Source organism: Prionailurus viverrinus, chromosome D3 (genome assembly GCF_022837055.1).
Source record: "Prionailurus viverrinus isolate Anna chromosome D3, UM_Priviv_1.0, whole genome shotgun sequence".
NCBI lineage: Eukaryota > Metazoa > Chordata > Mammalia > Carnivora > Felidae > Prionailurus > Prionailurus viverrinus.
The window spans coordinates 37,958,351-37,977,064 of record NC_062572.1 but is presented as its reverse complement, the minus strand read 5'-3'; the positions used below and the strand labels follow the sequence as shown (position 1 = coordinate 37,977,064).

Below are 18,714 nucleotides of genomic sequence, written 5' to 3'. Positions count from 1 at the left end.
CATCCCATAGGCTGAACTATACCCAGTTAGTCAGAAGCAAGTGATTTTTAATTCCATTTATAAAATATGCAAGGGAAAACATTCCTACTTTGCCCAAATAATCTGTTACTGTATTTCCTTCCTGCCCTGAATAGCTCTACCATGAAGAAGCTTTTCATTACAGTTCATTTAAATCTCTTAAGCCACATCTTCACCCCATTTCTTGCGGGAATCAAATGTATTTGAATCTATTGCCTGTGACTTTCATTTCTGTCTGGGCATTTGTCTCAGTTTCTGGACTATTTTGGCTTTTCCTTGCCTGTAATCCACTTGTGTTTATTTGTTTGACAGAAACGACTGTTGGAGTCGTGTGCTTGTAAACACATAACCACAAATTCTACTTCCAAGCCCAATTTCTGAAATTGCTGGTAAAAATTTGTAAAACCTTGTAAAAATTCCACAAGAAATACACAAATACATTCTTACCGTAGAAGATACACTTCCTCTCACCACATTGATTTCCTAAGCCATTTACTGTCTATACTTTCCACCCAGTTCCTACACATTGTCAGCCCGTTTTGATTTTTTCCCCCCTAAGACTGAAGCAGGATTTATTTTCTCTGTCTGTATAACAGTAGAATACAGATCTATAGAATCAAAATACAGTTCATCATCAGTAGATAAAAGGTTTTTATGTCCTCCCATGGAGGCTGGATACACACATCTAGTAGCTGTTATTTGACCCAGCCATGCTGAGTCATACCAATGGTCCACTGTCTTCAGTGTCCAGTCTCTGATAATTGAACCAGGACTCAGACAGAAGAGGTTGGTAGATATCCTTAGCAAAACCCCACCTTAGCCCCCCACCCCTCAAAAAGCGTGATTTAGCTTCAATTACCCTTCACTTCATTTAAATAGTGTTTCTCTCCATTAACTAGCTGAGTGACTTTGGGAACATCACCTAACCTCAGGGGCCTCATTTTGTTATGTACAAATAGGGACACTTGGGTGGCTCAGTCAGCTAAGCATCTGACTTTGGCTCAGGTCATGATCTCACAGTTTGTGAGTTTGAGCCCCGCATTGGGCTCAGAGCCTGGAGCCTGCTTCAGATTCTTTGTCTCTCCCTCTCTCTGCCCTTTCCCCACTCATGCTCTGTCTCTCTCAAAAAGTAAAGAAACATTAAAAAAAATTGTATTATGTATAAATAAATCAGGTAGTCATAGGATGCCATTTCTAAATTTTCTCCCTGCTTCTAAAATTCTTTTATGTCCTTTACTTATCTCAAATGAGAGGCTAAAAATAAGATAATGATATTGGTAACAATAACTCATAAAAACATAGCATGTATTTTTCCCTAAGGAATTTTCACTTTGTTTCCCTATTGAAAATATTGATCAAGAGATCTTGACATCAACAATCTAGAAATGATTCCTATGCTGGGGTCGGAGTGAACCAAGGAGTCTGAGAGGACAAGTCACTGAGAGGACAACAACCAAGGGGCAGACTGGATTCCAGTTTGAGAAGAGAAGCAAAAGTTCGAAGTCAAGAAAAATTTGTCAAAAGTCAAGTTCCGCAGAGGAGGCGAGGCCATAAAAGGGAGAGAAAGTCACGTTTCAAAAATGAGCAGAAATAGACTGGGTATCAGAGTGGGAATAAAGATAGTGTCATGGTGGACCATATGAGGCTTTTCACATTCTATACTGGTTATCTATTGCTATATAACAAATTACCCTAAAATTAGCTGCTTGAAACAACAAACATTTACCTTCTCATATGCCTTCTCAGGGTCAGGGAGCTGAAATGACTTAGCTGGATTTTGTGGCTCAGGGTCTCTCATGAGGTTGCAATCAAACTGTTGTCTAGGACTACAGTCTCTGAATTCTCTGAATTCTTGACCAGGGCCAGAGGATCCGCTTCCAGGCTCACTCACATGGCATTGGCGGGTGGCTTCCTCTCCACCTGGGCTTCTCCATGGGGTTTCTTACAACAGGATTCCCCCAAGCCAAGTGATCTGAGTCAGATGCCCAGTCAGAGGGCAAGAAAGAGATCAAAATGAAACAGTAGTGTCTTAATAATGTAATGTCAGAAATGGCAGACAATCACTTCCGCCATATTGTTCTGGTCACAAACACCAACCCCAGTATAATAGAAAGAGAACCACATGGGGGTGTGAAGGCCAGGATCGCTGGGACCATCTTAAGGGTTGGCTGCCAGAAGTTCCATGCTGCAGCCTATCTGTTTGGGGATAGCTTTTTATGGTGTCAAGGGAGAAAAACTCAGAGTGGACTTAATATATGAACAAAAGCTTCACAGTGTTAGGAGCTAAGCTCAGGCTCAAAGGTAACCAATGCTAGGGGCTGCCAAATGAGGGGAGGTGGACAGGGCTATAGGCATGAAAAGAGCTAACAGAATACAGTAGAAGTTGTCAAACTTCTTGTGGAAAGGTCTGGATAGAAAAGATTCCAAGCTTCATGGGCCCTACAGTCTCTGGTGGCAATTACTCAACTTTGTGTTTGTAGTGTGAAAGCAGCCATAAACAACGTATAAAGGGATGAGTGCGGATGTGTTCCAATAAAACTTTCTTTGAGGACACTGAAATTTGAATTTCATTTAATTTTCATGTGTCACAAATATTATTATTATTTTTTTTTCTTTTTTTAATTTTTTTTTTTCAACGTTTATTTATTTTTGGGACAGAGAGAGAGAGAGCATGAACGGGGGAGGGGCAGAGAGAGAGGGAGACACAGAATCGGAAACTGGCTCCAGGCTCTGAGCCATCAGCCCAGAGCCTGACGCGGGGCTCGAACTCCCGGACCGCGAGATGGTGACCTGGCTGAAGTCGGACGCTTAACCGACTGCGCCACCCAGGCGCCCCACAAATATTATTATTTAGATTCTTTTTAATCATTTAAAACTGTAAAAGTCATTCTTAACCCATATGTCCTACCAAAAGAGACCGTGAGCCAGATTTGGCCAGTGGCCCTTGGTTTGTGGATCCAGAATGAATGGAGGCTAAGTAAGACCTGACTGAAACATGAGTAATATGGCAAAGTGCTATTTTTCGATAAAAGTTTTAATCCTAGTAATATGCTGAATACCTAATGTGCCGCCTCAAGTAGTTCAAACTCAAAATATGTAAGATCCCCTAAAAATGTTCATTAGCGCCCTTAAACTCCTGCTGTTTTAGTTAGTAATGTTGGAGGAAATGGAACCAAAACCGGACATGGAAGAGACCAAGGTTTAATTAAAAACTCATCTCATCTGTTTTGTTCATTTGTTTTCTTTCTGAAATTCCATACAAAACAAACAAAGACACAAACAAACAGAAAAAACAAAGACAAGCAAAAACCCAGACTCTTAAATACAGAGAACAAAGTGGTAGTTACCAGAGAGGGAGTGGGGCGATGGGGGATGGGTGAAGTAGGTAAAAGGAATTAAGAGTACACTTACCGTAATAAGCCCTGAGTAACGTATAGAATTGTTCGATCACTATATTGTACACCCAAAACTAACATAACACTGTATGTTAATTATACTTCAATAAAAAAGAAAAAAAACATCACATCATCTTTTAAAAATGAAAATCCAGTAACTGCTATGTAAATATTTCATTTGATCACATTTATTTGTTGCAAATCTTTTCCCCATATTTTAATAAAATAATTAAAAATAATTTAAGAAATAATTAGAGTGATGTATGCAACTTAAGCCAAATTTATTTCCCTAGGATAAGCAAAGAGTCGTAGGAATTTGAGATCAAGAACTAATCTCTAAAGCACTGAATTTTTGAAACCAATGTGATTCCCAAACAATAGACACTTTGAATTCATGAACCAATGATAACAGGATAACAGGACCATTCACTGAACATTTCCAAGTGTGCTATGATGGCTTAGGAGAAAGTTAGTGCTAATGTCTGAACTCTTGCTCTTCTGAATTTTATTTTATCTTTTATAAATATGAGGAATACAATAGGAAAAGCTATCATGCATATTATTTGAATTTTCCAAATTGTAAAAAGAAATTGAATTGGTCTGTTTCCTTTGATGATTACTTAGATTTCATTTTGAAAACATGCTGAATGCAGGTCCCTTTAATACAATAATAGACAATTAACCATCTGCTGGGTAGTATCTTCCTAACGACCAATGGCCTCAGAGCACAGAGCCCTCTCGACCATTCCCAGGGCAACTCATCTGAGAAGAAAAGACCTTGAACTGGCTAAATTGCCACAAAACTATGCCATCCCATTTCTCAGTCTCCCTCATTCATTCTTCCCTCCTTGATCCATCCATTCAAACAACTACTATTGCTTTCCCAGCCCTGGGCTCCACATAAGAGAGCTTCTCTCCAGTGCAAATCTGACCTAATCTCAGCAAGGCTACAGAGCCCTCATCTCTAATAAGACTTTTCTCACTTATGTAGTCAGAGAAACTCAATTCATCTGTTTGCTTTGATGTCACCTATAATAAAAGTCAGTGCCTTCTTCATTGACTTAATCTTTGTTGTTTTTAAATGTTCCTAGTCAAAACTAGGAAAAGCCCAATAGCACATTCTTATACTGATTCATAAATGAACCTAGTATTTATATGCCTAACCTGGTACATATCTGCCTACCAACTAATAAACTGTAGCATTAAATTAGGGGGAGAAACAGAAACAGGAAAAAAAAAATCTTTTTTAAAAAAAAAAGATTTTATTTTTAAGTAATCTCTCTACCCAATGTGGGGCTTAAACTGACAACCCCAAGATCAAGAGTCACATGCTCTACTGACTGAGCCTGCCAGGCGGCCCCAGAAACAGTACTTTAACAATTCTTTTACCCTAATCAGGGTGTCGTGTAATAAAAAAAAAAAAAAAATACGTCTCAGTTAGCTGGACAGCATTCTTAGTTCAGAGAATCTGTGCTTTTAAGTGGACAAAAGGACCGTCTGGGTATGCTGCCTGGTACTATTCTCACTTCTCACATCCAGCGAGCCAGCGTGATATGTCAAAGACGTGAGAAAACGTGCCGAGCTAGAATTGAGGACTCTGCTCTTAAAATTGTACAAGCATTGTCAGTTATCAGAAGGAGTTATTTTAGTTGGAGAGGCTATTGGAATGCCCTAAGGAAATCTTCTGATTCTTTGTTGATTTAATTTGGTCAGGAGATACACTGCTCTGTGAACCACTGACTCGACTTCATTCTTAGGAGGTGGGGCAATTAGTTAGAAAGAAAAGAAATGTACTCTTTGAACGAAAGACCATGAAAAGGGGCACTCCCTTGCTCGAACTCCTAACAATCCATTAGAGATCAAATAAAAGTTGGCATCTTTTATGATATCGGAGCGGGGATGGAGTGTGAGAAGACAAACACCTCTGGGTCATCGCTGCCTACGAGGCCCTCCATTTTCCCACGCGAGCCTGTGCAGCCATTAGCCCAATGTCCTCCAGCTCATTCCTCTTTCTGCCACATTCTGACCTCTGGAAAATTAGGTCCGTTAATACTTTGGGACATTTGTCCTAATGATAGTTCTGAACTGATTTAGATAAGAAAGAATGCATATAATTTTAAACAATTTCTTTTATCATGCATGATGTATTTATCCATCGTCATAACTGAATGAGAGGAAGAAAGGGCGTTCGTCATCAAGTGAGGAAAGAAATATTTTCACCATTAGCAAAAAAGCTGTATATTTGGTAAGCACCTAACTGCATATCAAAGAGACTTACACATCTTGTTTCTTGTCTTTGAGGAGCTGCCCATTCTGAGAGGAAATCGTGTAAATGAAACAGGAACTTTGGCATAAAGGTAATAAACCAATTCATGAATATGCAGTGCCTTATTTACATCAACTCTAAGTCAAAAATGATTTAAAGATAGGGATTATGAATAGCAGTCTATCTGGGGTAGGACTGGGGAGCTTGGGGGTACAATTTCAATTCTAGTCAAGAGGGAGAAGTTTTAAACTCTATAATCAATACAGAATTTTCCTTGACTGTGTACCTAAAACAGCAAACTATGATTCGAAATGATGACCTGAGAAAAGGGTCATCATAGTTTCTTCTTTTTTTTTTTTTCAACGTTTATTTATTTTTGGGACAGAGAGAGACAGAGCATGAACAGGGGAGGGGCAGAGAGAGAGGGAGACACAGAATCGGAAACAGGCTCCAGGCTCTGAGCCATCAGCCCAGAGCCCGACGCGGGGCTCGAACTCACGGACCGCGAGATCGTGACCTGGCTGAAGTCGGACGCTTAACCGATGGCGCCACCCAGGCGCCCCCATCATAGTTTCTTCTTAGAGTCAAAGAGAAGACAGAGTCCCCTTCTTTTGCTCAGAGAGGGCCTACTCTTGCACCTGGGGAACTCACCTGTGTGTACTCACAGACCCGAGGCTGAAAGCCTGAGGCTTTCAGTGTCATAGACTGGATTTGGGCACAGTAGTTTACTCTGGGGGTGACCCTCAGAAGCAGAAGTGAGGGGAAAAAAGTGGGCAAGACAGGAGGAGCAAGCCACTATGGTGTGTGCTATTGATTGCTTCTGTGGACTTTTAAGGCTCAGCCTTATTGTAGGAAATGCCCTGAAGCCCCATGCGGAAAGTAACTCTAAGTCATAGCACCCAAAGATGGGAGGCTGGTCTATTCATTTACGACAAAGAAGCCAAGAATACACAATAGAAATGATAGTCTCTTCGATAAATGGTGTTGGGAGCACAGAGCCTGCCTTGGATCCTCTGTCCCCCTATCTACCTTCCCCTCCCCTGCTTATGCTCTCTTTCTCTCTCAAAACCAAATAAATGTCAAAAAAAAGTTAGGGCTGCCTGGGTGGCTCAGTTGGTTGAGCGTCCAGCTTCCGCTCAGGTCATGATCTCGCAGTTCACGAGTTTGAGCCCCACGCTTCCATGCTTCATCTGGAGCCTGCTTCAGATTCCGTGTCTTCCTCTCTCTCTCTGCCCCTTCCCCACTTGTGCTCTGTCTCTCTGTCCCTCAAAAAATAAATAAGCATTAAAAAATGATGCTGGGAAAACTGAAGGGCCACATGCAAAAAGCCGAAACTGGACCATCTTACACCATACACAGAAATAAACTCAAAATGAATTACAGACTTGAACGTTAAGACCTGAAACCATAAAATTTCCCGAAGAAAACATAGGGGGTAAACTCCTTGACATGGATCTTGGAAATGATCTTAAGAATTTGACACCAAAAGCCAAAACAACAACAACAACAACAAAAAAAAAAAAGAGGATTACTTCAAACTAAAAAGCTTCTGCACAGCAAATTTAATTATCAACAAAATGAAAGGCAAACTACTGAATAGGAGAAAATATTTGCAAATCATATATCTGATAAGGGGTTACTATTCAAAATGCATATAGCACTCATACAACTCAATAGTCAAAAAGCAAAACAAAACAAAATAAAACCCAAATAATTCAACTGAGGAAGTGAATAGATGTTTTCCAAAGAAGACATACAGATGGCCAACAGACACAAGAAAAGATGCTCAACATCACTAATCACCAGGGAAATGCAAATCAAAATGACAGTATTACTTCATACCTGTTAGAATGGCTACAGCCAAAAACAAGAGATAACAAGAGTTGGAGAAAATGGAGCCCAGGAGCACTGTTGGTGGGGATGTAAACTGAGGCAGCCACTATGGAAAACAGTATGAAGGTTTCTCAAAGAAATTAAAAATAGAACTATCAAATGATGCAGGAGTTCACTTCTGGGTATATACCTGAAGGAAATGAAAACAGAGCCTCAAAGAGATATCTGCACTCCTGTGTTCATTGCAGTGTTATTTACGACAGCCAAGATATGGAAATAACCTAAGAATCTATCAATGGAGGAATAATGAAGATGTCACACACACACACACACACACACATATACAGACAGTGGAATATTATGCAGCCATAAAAAGGAGGAAATTCATTTGCAACAACATGGATGGGCCTTGAGAGCATTATGCTAAATGAAATGTCAGAGAAAGATAAATATGGCATGATCTCACAAATACATGAACCTTAAAAAAATAAATATAGAAACAGATTGGTGGTGGCTGGAAATGGGCAGGGGTTTGGGGGGGAAGGTGAGAGAAATGGATGAAAGTGGGAAAAAGGTACAAACTTCCAATTATAAGATAAATAAGTCCTGGGCATGTAACGTATAGCCTGGTGGCTATAGTTAACAATACTGTATTGCGTATTTGAAAGTTGCTAAGAGAATCAATCTTAAAAATTTTTTATCACAAGAAAAAAAAAGTGTATGTTCGGTGATGGATGTTAAACTTATTGTGGTAATCATTTCACTACCTGTGAAATCAAATCATTGTGTTGTATCTCAAATCATTATGTTGTAAATCTAAAACCACTATAATGTTACATGTCCTTTATATCTCAATAAAAGTTGAAGAAAAGCAAACATAGGAGGCTGGGCATTATCAATTAGGGTCTATCTTCTGTTACTCTGGGGTGGCTTCTGAAGGCATGAAATCCCTCGAGTTTTCCAGCTACGACGTCCCCACCCGAGTGAGCTCGCGCAGCTTCAGAGAGAGTTCTGAGGTAGAGAGAGTTCTAAAAGGTGCTTGAGACAGGACCCTGCAGCATAGATCGAACTGTCCACCGCTCCTGTGGCGAGAATCGGAGGCAAGAGGTGGGGTATGATAACGAGCACCACTCATGTCTGCTGGCCAATCTCTTGCAGCTGTCAGATCTCGTCATGTCCACAGTGGACCCACTGAGTCGGACGTGCCCATCCTGGAGCACTTACGTGATGCCCCAGTGAATTCCCTGAATTCCAGATATGCGTCTCCCTGTCACATTGCAGCAGCAACAAGCAGCTTTTCATGATAATCAGAACTGATTTCTCCTGCCGGTACGGGAACTCCTTCCTTGCCTGGTAGTCTCCCATCTTGAGACCAAAATGCCCAGGCTGCCGACTTGCTACAGTTTAGCTTCCATGGAAGCTTTACTGTGCTCAGGTCAAAGCAATCATCTGGAACCAGAATTTTCAATCCATTAGAACTTAGAGTCACAGGACTGATGGGTGCTGATGGTGATGGTGAGAAGGGCAATCCTACTTTTATCCCTTCGTCCCTGGACCCATGAAGTCTGGCTATTAGAGACAAGCTCTCTGCACCAGCCAGCAGTTCCATCCTGAAGGACAGAATCCCCAAGCTCATGCCTTTTTGAAACCTTGAATAAGCCATCCCAACGTTCTTACTGCTTCCAGGTAATGGGAGAACCCACTGTATGGGTGGGACAATGGGTGCCCTTTGCCATACTTCCTTTGCCATAAAATGGGTCTTTTGGTGCAAGACAATGTTAATCTGGGGTCCCATGCCTATAAATGAAGCACTCTGTAAGCACTCAGACCACTGCACTCACAGATGTGCGGCAGGTGTGGAATGCAAACCCATATCCAGGATTGCTATCAGTTCTGATAGGGACAGATCACTCCTCCTTCCAGAACGGACTGTGTCCAGTGTAATTTACTTGCCATCAAGTGGCTGGCCGTTCAAACATATCAAAAATAGAGCTCCTGATATTCTCCCTCAAACCTGCTTTTCCTTGATGTTCCCGTCGTAATTTATGGCAACTCTATCCTTATGGTTGTTTAGGCTAAAAACTTTGGGAACACCCTGGACTCCTCTCTTTTTCTCACAGTCTACTGCTGATGTGCTAGCAAATCATGTTGGCTCAGCTTTCAGAATATATCCAGAATATGGCTTCTCCTTCCCCATTTTTACCTCCCACTCCAAATTTACCTCTGTCAACTTTTATCTGGATTATTGGAATAGTCCTTAACTGGTCTTCCTGCTTCTGTTTCTAGCCCCACGAAGTCTATTCTCAACCTGTCATCTCAACCCAATCAACCCTGTTAAAACACAATCATATTATGTCATTCCTCAGTTCAAAACTTTCCAACGGCTCCCAGTCTCAATCAGAGAAAAAGTCAAAGTCCTTACAAGGGCCCATGTATCCCTTACGTGATCTGAGTCTCTGTGGCAGACAGACTCCCAGGGGTCCCCATGCCTTTGTGTGTCCATGCCTTTGTGTGATCCCCTCCCTTTGACTGTTGGTGGGAGCTGTGACTGGCTTCCCCCCAACAGAATACAGCAAAGGTGTCAGAGGTCACTCCCGTGATTACATTTATGTAACTTTATGTAGCACTCCTCTGCTAGCAGACTCTCTCACTCTCCTGCTGGCCTTAAATAAGCAAGCTGCCATGTTGTGACCTGTCTATAGAGTAGGCCATCTGGTAGAGAAATCTATGCAGCTTCCAAAACTGAGAGTGGGCTCTGCTGAGGCCCAACAAGAAACCCCTACAGCTCTCAGTCTTACAGCTGCAAGGGAATGAATTCTAACAACCTGAGTGAGCTTGAAAGTGGATCCCTCCCTAGTTGAGTCTCCAGATGAGAACACGGCCCCACTGCCACCTTGACTAGAGCCTTGTGAGACCTCAGCAGAGGACGTTAGGCTGAGAATGGACTCCTGGCCCAAGAAAACTGTAAGCTAATAAATGGGTGTTGTTTTGAGCCTCAAAGTCTGTGGTCATTTGTTAGCAACAGGTAACAAACATAGTCCTGTTAACTTTTCTGAACACATCCCCTCCTACTGTCCCCATCATACACTCTGCTTGAGCTACTTAGGCTTCTTCGTTGTGTCTCTCATGAGCCAGGTACATGCCCATCACAAGACCTTTGCATGTGAAGTGTTCCTCAGCTTGGGATGTTCTTCCCTAAGATGTACACATAGCTCTTTGTCCTCACACACTTCTTGTTTTCACATAAAAGCCATCTTCTCAGTAGGCCAGCTTATCTAAAACTTTACAACCTTCCCTCATCCCGTAACTTCCTTCCCTATTTTATGTTTTCTCCTTGGAATTCATCTGTAACTCCATGCTATACCTTACTCTATACTTTAATGCTTTATCCTACTTACTGTTTTTTCTCTCTCCCTAGAACGATAGCTCCACGAGGACTGGGATCTTTGTGGTTTTGCTGTATTCACCCCACAGCGAATCCAGTGTGTGTGGCGGTGTGATTCCTTTCTGCCACGCTAACTCGCTCTGCAGCAGGTACAGATTTAGAACATATCTGGGTTTAGCCAGGGTTGGCGTATGATGAGAAGACAGAAGGGCAGCAGGGCAGACAGGCCGGTGTGTTTTCTGAGGAGCGGTGACGCGACAAGGTCAAGCGTAGGAGGGAAGGAGGGAAGTGGTGTGTAATTTGAGGTTTCATTAAAATCCGGGAATTTCTGGGCTGGGATTACTAGATATGCAGGAGACTAGGAGGTGATGTTTGGAGAGGTGGCGTTTGAAACTGAGATGGTGGAAATGCGCTGGGTAATAACAAGGTCTAGGACGTGGCTTTGTGATGGGGTGGCTGAGATGAGGTGGAATAAGAGATCAGTGGCTGCGAAAGAGTCAGGAACCGAGAGACCAGTGCGTTGGGTGGATGGTGTCTGAAATTCTGAAGTCTCCAAGAATGGTGAGAGGGGTGAGAGAGAAGTGACTTAAGTGCTCAAGCCACTGAAGAATAAGGCACATAACAGAGAGATTGGCAATTTACAGCTGTGATTTAGGACAACTGCAAGAGGGAGAAACCACCTTCGCCTGAAAGCTGAGGCAAACAGGAGTCCTGTGGGGGGTAGCCAGGTTTTTGTTAGATCAGGGATTGGAAAGCTACCACCCTTGGGCCAAGTCTGGCCTGCCCCTGGCTTTGTACATAAAGTTTTATTGGAACACTTTGTTGACGTATTTTCTCCGACTGCTTTTGCACTAGAATGGCAAAGTTAAGTAGTTGCAACAAAGACTGTATGGCCCGCAAAGCCTAAAATAGGTACTTCCTGGCCCTACACAGGAAATGTTTGAGTTAGAGCAAGAAGAGGAATGGAATGTTCTGGTACACTAGGACTTTGTTGATAATGGACTATGAATTTCAAAGGGAACTTTGGGAATGATTTAGGAGGAGGGAGAAAGGTGGAAGATGAGGTCAGATGAGGGCATTTTAGGGCAACCTGGCCAGTGATGGTGATCTTGAGGCTTAGGCTTCGGATGGTGACTGAGGCAGCCAGGGAGGTGAGAAGGTGCGATGAGCTGGATCTCCAGCACACCCCAGGCTGGGGACCTCCCATGCATGGAGGTGCTGAAGCAGCTCTGGGAGCCTGCAGCCACTGAAGACCTTGGAAGCTTGATTTGCCTTCGGCTGATGCTTGGGAGCCCGCAGCAGTAAACATCTCTGGGATCTGGGCTTGCTAGCATCTGATCTGGGGTCATCCCGCACGGCACAGGCACTACCAAATTCCTGAACGTGTTCCTGGAACACAGAGGAAGGGGTGGAAGGAAGGAGAGAGGGAAAGAGAGAGAGAGAGAAAGAGTGCGCAAGCAAAGCAGGCAGGCAAACCAACAAGCCATATAAATAAAAGTTAAAATGACAACTCTGGGTTACATCTATTAGTTCTAGAAATTCATAAGCCAGATCAAATGCTAGCTGGCATGGATTTCATATTAAAAAGTCTCTTTATGACCTGAGACAATCAAAGTAAGGAATCTTATTATCATCAGTGCTAGGACCTCTTCCAGGACCTAAAAGATCCATGGCTCAGTGACAGCAAGATACAACGTGCATCTTACTCTCCTTTAATCTATTATCCCTCTAATCAACTACCTGGAGCCCTAGACAGTGATTAGGGTGCTCTTTTAAAACCTACCCAGACTCTTAACTGTGTCAGAACTCTTGCAGGATAAATGAGTAACACATGGCCGCTGGCTAGCCCTGGCAGAACTGCTTTCCCGCTGTTAACTACAACTTCTACCTGTCTCAGCCACAGGCAACCTTTCCCACCTTCCATCCGAATAATGAAGGGGGAAGGCATTGCTTCTGTGTCAGCCCCATTGCGCGGAGAAGACCACGCTCTACTGCTTTGAGTCCTCTTTTCTGGCTTCCCGTGAGGATGCACGGTTTTGTTACACGCCCCGCCCCCCCCCCCCCCCCCCCCCGAGAAACTTAACCCAAATTCCCAGTAGGGAACCGCCAATTCTAGAAGATTCCACCAGTTAATGACTGCATTTTAAAACATTTCCGTCTTCATAAGAGTAGAACGGCCCCCTCCCTTCCCTCACAGTCCCGGAGCTGTCTGCTGGATTCACACACTGTTAAATATTTCTCAGCTTTGCTGCCTTTAGCAAAGGTTTCTCCCCTACAAACTTGCTCAGAGCAAAGGGCCACTCAGCCAGGAAAAATAAAAACAAGATTCTGGAAAGATTTAATAGAAATTTTCAGCCGGGTTGATCGGGTTTCGTCATAGAATGCCTGACATTCCTCAGGGAAACCTAATTTAAAGGCAGAGAGTGAAGTCACTCTGAGAGCCGCAAGTTCTGAGAGCCAAAAATGACATCTAAAAATCATATTTGTAAATGTACCCGGAGGCTATGGCGTGATGGGCACCCATAGGAGCAGGGCCCTAGGCATCTGCCTGTGCCTCCAGCTGCTTATGTTGATTGACCAGAAATAGCAACAGCAAGTTTTCACCTAGGTTTCTACCATCATTCCCCCCCAGCTACAAATGTTACTCCCAACCCAAGGATCAAAGTGATTTCTCTTACAGGGAACGTCTTCCATCCCCTTCATGGGCAAGTCCACATTTTGCTACAGTGCACGGTCTGTTCTCTTTGGAGCCAATGAATTTCTGTTATCATTCTTACAGCGGCCGTCTCCTGTGTTATTATATTTACTTTCCTTTGCTTCCTCATGTCTGTGTGCTTTCTCTATCTTTCCTGCCCATTCCTACCCGTTCCTTTGGGCCTGTTCCTACCTAGGAGAGGAGCAATTAATTCTAACAGAATGTGTAATATTCTAGGGAGAGGAAACGGGAAACAGGATAATATAGTCACTTGGTATGTTCTGAGACCTATGAGCAGTTTACTGTGGCTGAAGCAAAGGATATGTGCAACATGGGTCAGACTGTGAACCTTTATCCTACAGGCAGAGGTCAGTCATGACAGATTCCCTGCCAGTGACATAACTAGGTCGATACTGTAGAATAATCTCTGTATTAACGAGGTCTCTAATAGTTATTTGTGGTTGCATATTAACAAATCATTCCAAGATGTAGAGACTGAACATAACAAAAAATTTGCTATTTTATAGTTTCCGTGGGTGAGGAATCCAGCCCAGCCTGACTGAATGCCTCTCTTCAGAGTCTCTCCCAAGTCTGCAATCAAGGGGTCAGCCAGGATGGCAGCCTTCTCAAGGCTCAACGAGGGGATGATCCAATTCCAAGGTAACTCAAGTGGTTGTTTGGAGGACTCAATTCCTCACTGGCTGGCTATTGCTTGGGGGCCTACCTTAGTTCCTTGACACTTCTATTTGGGTTTTTCTATGGGATACCCACTTTCTGTGGGTTTCTCCACAGAGCGCCTCAAAATATGGCAGCTGGCTCCATCAGCATGAGAAACTGAGAGAACAAGTAAGACTTGTTCTCTTTTTGCAACCTAATCTCAGAAGGGATGTCATGTTATTTTTGATGTGTTCTGTTCATCAGTAGGAAGTCACTAGGTCCAAACTCTCCTCAAAGGGAAAGGATTACACAAGGACATGAACACCAAGAGGTGAAAATCACTGGAACTCATAAAAAAAAAAATAAGAAGGGAACCAGGAGACCATAGTGTCCAGAATCCAAGAAGAAGATTTCAAAAAGTAGGAAGTTATACATAGCATAGAGGTGTCAATGCTCTCTAGCCAAAGCCTGCCAGGAACCTACTTATAGTCGAACAAATTGGGTGTATTACTTGTTGCAGGAGGGAAGGCACACATCATGGGGAACCATTGGTTGTCTCAGCAAAATGTTGTTAGAAGCTATATTGGATCTGGACTTCAGATGAATGATTGGGGTGGGGGGAGTCTAAGGAAGCAGGGGCTCACTGTGGACTGATTGCTGTCAGAGAGTAGGGTCAATTCCATGATCGTATATCTCAACAAGTCTTATCTACAGGGAGGAAGAACTAGAAGGAGGATAAAGTTGTAATCGGTCAAGAAGCCATCACTCATTTTGGCTGAGAAAGGGGATGGTTGGCATTTTGTGGTGGCACAGTTACCTTGCTATTGTCTCTTCTGCAAATTATGACGTGGCCTTGTTGGGGCTCATTTTACCATGGTCTGAGGGTGGCCTTGTATGAGGTTACTGTTCTCTAAGACCATTTATGTCCAATAGGAGGATAACATGACCTGGCCATGAGTGCCCAGCCAGCTTCAGAATGTCAGGGGAAGACAAGCAGTGGTTAAGAACGTGGCTCTGGAACCAGACTGCCCGGATTCAAGTCTGGACTTCACTGCTTACTAGCTCTGTGACCCGGGTCCATTGGTAAACCTCCTCTGTGTACTTTAATTTTCCCCCCTTAGAGTAGAAACTGTAATAGTGTCTATCTCATTAGCTTGTTACAAGGAGACATGAATTAATATACATGTAAAATATTTAGAACAAAACGGGCATGTGACAACTATCTCCATGCTGATTATCATTATCACCCATGATCCTTGAAGGAGCAATGTTGTTAGAATAGTAGAAGGCAGAAGCCAGACTGCCATGATCAAAGATAAATGGTAGTTGATGGAGTAAGGTCATCATGTGCCAGACAGCCCTTCAAGAGGAATCATGACAGGAAGATCTGGAAATCGTGCAGAAAGGGGAAGGAAATTGGTTTATCCAAGGTCAGTATAGAATAGTGCCTCTCAAAGAGTGTTAGAAATGCAAAATCTTGTGCCCTCCAGGGGATTCTTTTATTTCAATACCTTTGCGGAAGTATAACTGACATAAAGTAAATCGCACCCATTTAAAATCTAAAATTTGGTAAGTTTTGACATAGGCACGCGTCATCAAACTGTTACCAGATCAATCAATAATGAACATCTTCATCACCCCTTGGTAATCCCTCCCTTCTGTCCCCCGGCCCCCCATCACTATCCCCCCGTGGTTCTGATGCTGACATGTGAGAACCACAGGGGATGTGAAACAAATTCCGTTATGAAAAGGACCTAGAGTTATGGCTCAAAAAATAGTAATAAAGATGAAATCCTAACAGTGAGGAAAAGAAGGAAATGGGAGACACGTGTTGAGATCAGAGTCTGGGAAAGGCAGAGGAGGCCTGCCAGCCCCAAGACTGCGAACAGGGCATTTGCTGAGCTCTTTCACTGGACCAGGAGCGCAGGGAACAGTGAGGACATTCAAGGAGCTTTTCAAAGGCCACCACTCATGCGCTTCTGCTAGGAGAGTGTTTCAACTCCAGGTCTCCGATCATGGCACACCCCTGCTTGAAACCATTCAGTGGATTCTCTTTTCAACAAGGTGCAGTAAAAACAAATAAACAAACAACAACAAAACTTCAGCCTGACTTTCAAGACTTCATGCAATCTGGCTCCCCTTCCAATGCTGTGTTTCCCTTTTCCACTCCAGTTTGCTCCGATATTGTCCCATGAGTTTGCTTCCTGTTCTGCAATATGCTTCCTCCTTTTCTTCCTTCAGAGAGTGTGTCCTCCTCCTCCCGAGTGTCCACCACCCACCCATGTGAACCCGGCTGTGTCCCTAAGCCTCCTCTGATGGTGCACCTGGGATGAATCTCTCTTTGCTCTGAATGTTTCTAAGATGGTCTTGTTGAGAGTGGCAGATTCCAAAAGGCTAGGACTGTGTGCACCTCATCATTGTCCCCTAGCCCCTGGCCTGCTGCCTTGAACACACTCGCTGAATATTTGCTGATGAGTGAATGGATGAACCCATGAATTTGCTTGGAACTGTCTGTCTTTCATGTATATGATGGTGTCAGTACACCAGGATTTTTCACCCTTGGCACGTTTGACATGTTCGGTCAGATAATTCCCTGTGGTGAGGGCTGTTCTATATGTTGTTGGATGTTTAGCGACATCTCTGGCCTCTACTCACTAGGTGCCAGTGGCACCACCTTCCCAGTGTGACAACCAGAAATGTTTTCAGACATTGCCTCGGGGGGCTGGAGGGGGAAGGTAGAGCATGACCCTGGTTGAGATACTTGAACATTAACTTCCCAGGTTTTCGTGTAAAATATTTATTATAAAAGGATAGTGGCAGTGACCTAATTGGGGTCAAGGAAAGAAGGAAAATGTTTGACACTTGCAACCCTTCCTAAGTCATAAGAAGTCCCCTACTCTTTTCTAAGTGGCTTTCTCCCCATTTCCGCATCCCCTCCCCACCCCCGTCCTTTCCTACTACCTGGCGCTTTATTCTACTGGACTGTCCATCACTTCCTGTGAACAGCAAAGGAAAATACATCACGAACCAGAGTAGTGCAGCTTTAAGAATGGAAAGGCTTCAAGTTGGTATTTTGAAATAGGGTACCCATTAGGTTTCTCAAACTGAACTATGCAGGTACCACTCACTTTATCTCCTCGTGATGCCTGCTGTGCATGATCTACAACCATCTGTTCTCAGGAACTGAAGATGGTAAATCACTTCCCCACATTTGTTAGGAGACAAAACGTTCCCCATCTTGACTTCATGTGGACAAGTTCTGAAAGTGACAAAGTCAGGAAACACTGATTCATGCTCCGTCTCCCGGAGCTAATCTAGATCTCTACAATCTTAAGTATTTCCCCCTCCGTCTCGTAGACCCAGTCTTAGTTTTAATACAGTCATTTCCGTCCTTATTATAATCTGATACACGGTGTTCATTTTGCAAGTCTAAGTCAATGGACTAACTATTCGCTCAATGGGCTAGTAAAACGGAGGAATGGTCTGTTACCCCACGCCTCTGTCTGATTGCTCCAAGTCTAAATGTACCTCCGACTAGCAATACTCACTGCCCCCACTGTTTTGCCCTCCCCAGCTGCAGGCAGGCTGCTGCCGATCTCCTTTGGTGCCTCTTCTTCCCAATTCTCCCTTTTCTTCTTTACTCTCGATCTATTTCACGCTGACATTCTCCTTTGATCCATGTATGCTTTATAGACCCTTTGTCTCTGTTCTTGTACTCAACTTCTGTCTGTGTTATGTGCTTCAATTTCAAATCACCAGGAACATAACCTGCATATCACTGTTTTCCTCCTTTAGTTACAAAAGCAAAGAGAAAATAACAAGGAACTCATCTTTCTCCCTGAGTGAAGCCTCATTCATGCAGTTAGTCAGTGGGTCTGTTGCTCAACACCAGCTGGAGTGAACACTGGACACGATCATCTTAATGAGGGAATTTCTGATGCAAATGAAAAGCATATGCTTGTGGGAAATAGCCTGGGAAAAACATGGCAAGATACCCATCAGTAGGAAAATCAAACTTAGTAACAGTATTCTCGTTGTTTTGATATCATGACAATACTCAGCTTTCCACAGAATCCTAGAATTTGTCCTTGAGACGATGACTTTGGAGTTCTCACTCCAAATGGGAAATATCTTTGATTTGGGTCATTCATAAGCAGTGAGAGATTCAGCTAGCTGAAGTCAGAACAGCTCTTCGGCAAGAATGCCCCTAGAAGGCAGCCTCATGGTGAAGGATTCTGCCGTTCTTTGCAGGTCACTGTGTCTGTATCTTTCTGTTTCTCCCATTGTTGTGAGGAGCATCCATGGCTGTAGAAGGCATAAACTATCCGAAATGAAGAAATGAACACATAACCAGAAATGTGAGTGTACATATAAGAGCGCCTTAACAAATGTCACAGACCAGCTTGGAGAGCAATGATCCACTATTCGTTCCTAGAAAAGCATTAAGCTCTTTCCCACTAGCCCT

The 18,714-nt window shown here is 43.2% G+C and overlaps 1 long non-coding RNA gene across 2 annotated transcripts in view; it reads left to right on the top strand.

Moving 5' to 3' along the window:
• LOC125149512 (uncharacterized) overlaps positions 1-18,714 on the top strand; it is a 73,436-nt gene that overhangs the window by 13,203 nt on the left and 41,519 nt on the right. For both annotated transcript variants that reach the window (XR_007145951.1, XR_007145950.1), the window contains exons 2-4: positions 5,715-5,770; positions 10,931-11,046; positions 14,120-14,252. This is a non-coding gene — a long non-coding RNA (uncharacterized LOC125149512). The remainder of the gene's footprint in view (positions 1-5,714; positions 5,771-10,930; positions 11,047-14,119; positions 14,253-18,714) is intronic.